The sequence below is a fragment of the Mchenga conophoros genome, linkage group LG15 (assembly GCF_057382185.1).
Source record: "Mchenga conophoros isolate Kocher_MC1m ecotype Shallow Benthic linkage group LG15, M_conophoros_male_GT1.1, whole genome shotgun sequence".
NCBI lineage: Eukaryota > Metazoa > Chordata > Actinopteri > Cichliformes > Cichlidae > Mchenga > Mchenga conophoros.
This window is the reverse complement of record NC_140540.1, coordinates 22984744-22991445: the sequence shown is the minus strand read 5'-3', so window position 1 is coordinate 22991445 and position 6702 is coordinate 22984744.

Here is a 6702-nt window from a genome sequence, read left to right as displayed (position 1 = left end):
TGAAAGTCGTTTAAGTAACAAAAAGATGATAGGTGATGAATTCATAAATGTTAAAAGTTAAACTTTAAAGGGACAAAGCTTTCCATCGGAGAGCTGGGACAGCACTACCCCAACCCCTGAGTCCAAAACACCACCACAAAAGGCTTGTTGAGGTCAACCTGGATCAGGATGGGCACACATGAGAAATGTTGCTTCAGCCGATCGAAGGCTTGCTGAACGGAGGAGGACTACTGACACGACATGTGGAAGGCAGCAACACCGTTCAGTAGGCCGACCATGACGGCAATGTTCCTCAGCCTGCGGCCTGGAAAGTGGCCAACGACGGTGTGCTAGGCGTGAACAAGCTGGCCATGCCAGCCGAGGAGGATGTGGACCGGATGATGTAGGCCCAGACGAGGCAGGACCAGACAAGGCAGGTGGAGCTGCAGTCAACGGTGTGGAAACTAGTGGTGTGTGATACTGCATATTTTGGTATCGATGCGATACCATGTATGTAGCCGGGTGGAAGTTCGATATTATGGGACATGCCACTGGATGGCACTGTTTTTCTTTTGGGGTACCTCTGAGAGCGGAAGGGATCATGGGGATCTACGGAGACATGCATGAGTGCTAGCTTGCATTGGTTTTATGTGGGTGTGCAATGCCTTTTTTCGCTGCGTGATCTGTTTTGAACGCAAAGTGTGCAACAGTTAAGGCACCAGGAGTAGCTGCCACCAACTTCGCCGTTCGTCTCAGAGGGATCCATATTCCGTTTTCTGCTGGATTAATGCACTGAGAAGCCACTACAGTTATTTTTGCACTGCTAAGTTTTGTTTTATTTATGTTTGGGTTTATATCAGACACGAAATGACGCTAGATGTCCTTGAGTTCCAGATGCTGATAAAGTTGGGGAAATAACCTGCAGTAGCAGTGGGTTACCAGAGCACAAAGCTGTTACTGGATAGGAGCTGTCTGTAACAATTTTATTTCTTTATTTTTACAACCTTGTTATTTTCTTCTGAGCACTTACTTCATCATTCAGATTAAAAGAACCCCAAAGATAATCTGTGTTCTGGGCTGGTTAATTTAGCCAGGCTACATGTAAATACAGGCCAGTATCACCGATACAAATCTCAACAAATCTCATTTTCATGACCTCAAGCGTTTTTTGTGATGTTTCCTTTTTTATTATTAAATACTTAAAACCCAGAACATATTTGGCACAAAGTTTGTAATTAAATAGAAAACGCTTATAGAAAATGAATATTATCAATATTTATTAGAAAGATTTTTAATAAAAAGTCTACGCAAACCTCGACGACCTGACTGTTTCGTCTTTGCCAAAACCACAGCATTGCAAACAAGTCCGGAACTTAAAGTTTAGAATCGATCTCACCAGGCTAGTATCGATCCGATGCCGACCTGGTATTGGTACAATCGATATGTGGATCGATCCACTCACCACTAGTGGAAAATGCAGCTGCAGGTGACAGTGTGGAAACTGCAGGTGGTGGTACTGCAGGCAATGGCGTGGAAGCCACAGGTGATGGAGCAAGTGGTGGCAGTGCAGTCAATGGTGTGGAAGCCGTAGGTGGAGGATCTGGTGGCGCTGATGGCTGGATGAACTTCCTGGAGCCTCCAACAGAGACAGACAACTGAACGGGCCACTCCGATCCTCCAGCGGAGACAGCTGGTTCCGTTCTCCAGAACCCCCCAGTGGGAACAGAAGCAGGACCAGCAGGTGCGGAGACCCCTGGCAGCGACAAAACAGAACCAGCAGGCGTGGAGTCCTCTGGCAGCGATGATATGGCAGGAGGCCACTGTTATACTCGGAATTTGTTTTTAAAACCATGACTAGCCCTCCACTTCTACCTCAGCCCAGTCAGATGAAGATGTTCACACAACATGGCAAAACTGCATCTGAGACTTGACATCACACAGATGCACACAGACACGGATTCATAGTAAATGATGTCAGATGGTTTGAGCATGAACTGAGACTGCAGTTTGGGAAAGGCCTTGGTGGGGACTGTCACCAAACTGAGAACAAATGGCATGTAGTGCTTGCAGGGCAGACAGAGAACCTGAAGGGCCGTGCAACAAGGAGTGGGCTCACTTCTTAAAATTCTTTCCAAGTAATACATGCTTGGCACTGGTAATGTTATTAGAAAACAAAGCAAACAGTTGTATGCCTATATGCAAATGATACTCAGTTGTGTTTATCCATGAGGTCAGATCAAATCAAATAGTTAAACTATAGAATTAGCTTGAAAAGATAAAGGTCTGGATCACCACTATGTTTCTGTCTCTTAATTCAGACTAAACTAAAGAATCTGACTTGGCCAGGATATGCTCTTTAACAGTGATTATAGACTCTAAACTGCTTCCCTGTCATATGAAAAAAGGCCTCAAAGCCAGAATTAAAATAATTTGACTATGCAAGCTCCATCGTGTCTTAAACTCTCTCAGAGTGCAGGCTTACTTGAGGTTCCTGGAGTTTCCAAAAAAAGAGAGTAAGAAATGCCATCATCTCGCAGGCTCCTCTGTTGTGAAGCCAGTTCTCAGCAAGACCTGAATTTACAATATACAACACCTAAAGATGAACTTTGTTGTGAAGCAACATGATTGTAGGGTCTACCCTAAAATATAAAGCGCCTAGAGGTTTGGCGCTGTAGAAATAAAATTGAATTGAACCTAAGTGAATTTAAATTACAGTTTTTTACAGTCGCTAACAAGCGCCTACCCATACTTCAGATACCTTTTCTAAACTCTTAACACAGACCCACACCTACAAAACACAATTGGCCAAATGGATAATATCCTTCCCAAAAATACACTTTGTTAAATATATACTAACTCCTCATTTCAAAATTAGAACACATCTTTCTCTGCACACACTAACTGTACAAAAACACTATAAATCTGACTCAAAATGAAATTAGTCTGTCAAAGAATAACACTTGTTTTCACTTCACAAGGTACATGCAGTCAATCAAAGTACACCAGGTTTCAAAATACTGGCTATCATTGACATTACAAAAACTGCATAGACATTTATGTTTCAGTTTCACAGGTATTTGCATGCGAAACATGCAATCCACCATATTGACACCAGAAATGTCTTGGTTGGTAACTGTATGTCCACATGTACAGTAATGTTCACATTCAAAAGCATTCCAGTAAAAAGCAAACAAGTTTTTGTTTCTTTACTGTTTACCACAGGAGGTACAGTAGAAACACGGTATGATAGGACAGAGAAAGTTTTACAGTATTGCTTACAGTGAACAAAATATCCATGAAACACACAAGAGCATTCTGAACAAAAAAACAACAGCAAAAAGCCAAGATAAAAAGGGGGGGAGGGGGAGGGGGGCTATAAAAAGGCAAAAGATTTGCATCTAATCTCTGCGATCTTCAGGGTTAGGCCACATGTTTTCATCAACATCACATCTGATGTTATCCAAGTCGATGCACCTGGGATAAAACCGCCTGGTATGTCGGATCCACCGACATATCATTGCAGAAGCAGAGGTTTTTATACTGTATCTAAGGTTTGGGATATTGTTTTTGCTATTGTGGGATGTTGTGTGTTAACATTCGTAGATACTACAAAAACAGTTCATGATTTTGCTGGGAGGTATAGCTTGTCTGTTAAGAAAATGTAAGCATTGTGGAAATGTGTTCACTGACTGCATATTGGGTGAACACGACATGAAATGTGTGACTGGTATGGCCACAACAGACCGATGCTGTGCTAATTGTGTTTAGAGTTTTGCAAATGTGACAACTGTTTGGACAAACGCTTGTTAGCGACTGTAAAAAACTGTAATCTGAAAATTAAAATGCAATTACAGTTTTTGCCCGTTGCTTGAACACTATAAACCCATGCTTAGACTAAAGTAACACAACGTGAAGCTGTTGTTACCATACCTCAAACACATGTACCCCTACCTTAAACAAAAGCGCTGCTTTGCACCCCAGTACCAATTATGCAACACACCTACTCCCTCATGCAACACACATGGTCCTGCATGCTACACTCTATTTCATACATAAGACACTTCGCTCACAAAATGAAATCTCAGGGTGCCATTCGGAAAACACATGTATCCAAAATGCAAAACACATCGGGTAATTGCAACCACTCAAATACACACCTGAAGGCACCTACTTGCAAAACCGAACACCAATTAGCCAACCACAAAAAGCCCTCAGCGTAGCCATTCCAAGAACTTTGCAAGCATGGATGGAGGGAGAGCAAGAGGATATTTACCCCGGTGCCTAGCGGGAGAGGACATTGCTTGCGATGTTGATGAGGTCCTGTGGCCAGACCCCAACAGACGGCGGGATCCATGAGCCCACTTATGCACAATTGTCATGGTTTTTTGTGTTTACAGTATAGTGTTTTTTCTATTGCAGTACTATTGTGTTGTTGTTGTTTTATTTGCTGTACCTGTATTCATGGTACTGCAATGTACAGTATTGAGTAGGTCTATTTGCGTTTATGGTTGTTTGGAAATGTGTCTCCTGTAAATGTGCCTTCTGAATAAACAATGGGAATCAAGGACTGCAGTGTTTTATGTAAAGTAGACTAGTGTGTTCCCCCTGATCTGTAAGTGTTTGCATATGATGCAAGTATGTGTCATTTTGTCAACAGAGTTACATTTTGACAAAGGAATGTTAGGTTTTGACAGCAGAGTTTAGGTTTTGGGAGTAGAGTTCCAATTTGGCACAGATGTGAATGGTATATTTCCCAGTGTTGTGTCATGTGTACTTGTGTGTACAGTTTTGGCACAGCGAGCGGGGTTTTGCAAAATGTGTTCAAGCAGTGGGCAAAAACTGTAATAGAAAATTAAAGCTGGGCTGAAAATTTGTTCAGCTTCACCCTTTATGAATATTGGAAGATGTGTCAAGGTAAATGATTCTGATTCTTTCCAATATTCATCTTCATCTGGAAGCAGTTTTCTGTCATAAGAAGCATGTCCATTTTCTTTGATTTCCATATGAGTTATATACAATATAGAAAGCATTTTCAGTTTGTGTTTTGTAATTTCATCAGGGAACCACGTTTTTTTCTCTCTTGACATCTGTCCTGCATGATCCAGAGGAGTGTGAGAAACCACACAGCTTTTACCCTGCTCACTTCCTGGACAAAGAGAATTAATTTGTCAAGTGAGATGCATTCATTCCCTTTTCTGCAGGTTTGTGAGCTCAACTATCACTGTTTAGGTTACATTGATGAAAGTAGTTCTCTCTTGCAGGTCGCAGGATTTGTCTTGGAGAGAGTCTGGCCAGGATGGAGCTCTTCCTCTTCTTCACCACCCTCCATTTCCATTTCACTCCTGCACCTGGAGTTTCAGAGAATGAATTAGATCTGACTCCAGCTGTGGGTTTTACTCTCAGCCCTTCACCTCACAAACTGTGTGCTGTTTCCAGAATGTGAGGAACAGATATTCTCTAAAAACATATCTTGCTCTGGTTAAAAGATTCACCTCAGTTGTGTCATGATCCTGGGCCATGTTGGCCCAGCAGTCTTAGTATTCATGTCTTTTTGTATTTTGTTCCTTAATTGATTTCCCCTTGTGACTTTTATCCCCTGTGTGCCCCTCTATGTATCTGTGAGCCCTCGTCTCCCCTCATGTTTTATTCCATGTTTTCCCCAGCCTGTTATGTCTGTGTTCTCCCCGTGCTCTCTCTCCTCCTGTCTGAACCTCTGTGTACTTCCTGTTTTACTTTGACAGTCTCCTGTCAGTGTTGCATTTACTCCTGCCGTGTCTTGTTATGATTATCAGTGTCACCGGTGTTCCCCGTGTGTTCCCACTTCCCTCGTTAACCCTCTGTGTATTTATGTCTGCGTCTCCCTCAGTTTGGTGTCGTGTTCTCCCTCATGCTGTGTGCGATTCTCCCCGTGTCTCCTGGTATGCATTATAATTAGCTTTTCCCAGTTTAGTTTTGTATTGCTTGTGTTCTATTTTCCAGCAATAAAGCTGTGCTTTTGAGTTCAAGTTCTGTCCCCGTGAGTTTGCGTTTGGGTCCAATCCCCGCCTGCCACACAGCCAAAACATGACAAGTTGTTTCCAAAATGATCTGACTCCAGTTGTGGGCATTACTCTCAGCCCTTCTATTCACAAATTATTTGCTGTTTCCCAAATGTGAGGAAGAGATGCTCTTTAAAAGCTGTTGTTGCCCTGTGAAAATAAATCAGCCCAGTTTTTTTTCAGAATATTGCCTTCTGTCATTTTGTGTCCTTTATTTCAGAGTCACTGATTTACAAAATGTTTAGTTAATTTGCTCCTTTTTGTTTCAATGTAATTTTATTAGCCCAGTCTCATGTAGGTAAAGATGTCACATTTGCCTGTTTGCTTTAGAATAGTCTCTGAATAGCTGTCTGTAAAGTTTTGACTGACAATAAAGGCAGAATGTTTTGATCACTTAAAAATGCTACATCAGCACATGTATCATTTTCTCACTTGCTCTTAAAGATAATAATAATAATAATAATAAAGCACCTTTCAAGACACCAGAGGACACTATACAATAGATAAAAACACATAATAGAACAATGGCAAAAGCACAAGATAAAATTAACAAACAGTGGGTTGACAGTGAATATGCAGATTTGAACAGATGGGTTTTGAGTTTTTAACTGGGGGAGAAAACCAATGTTTCTTATATCTGGGGGTAGAGAGTTCCACAGCCTGGGAGAAATGTTCCCTCTAATTT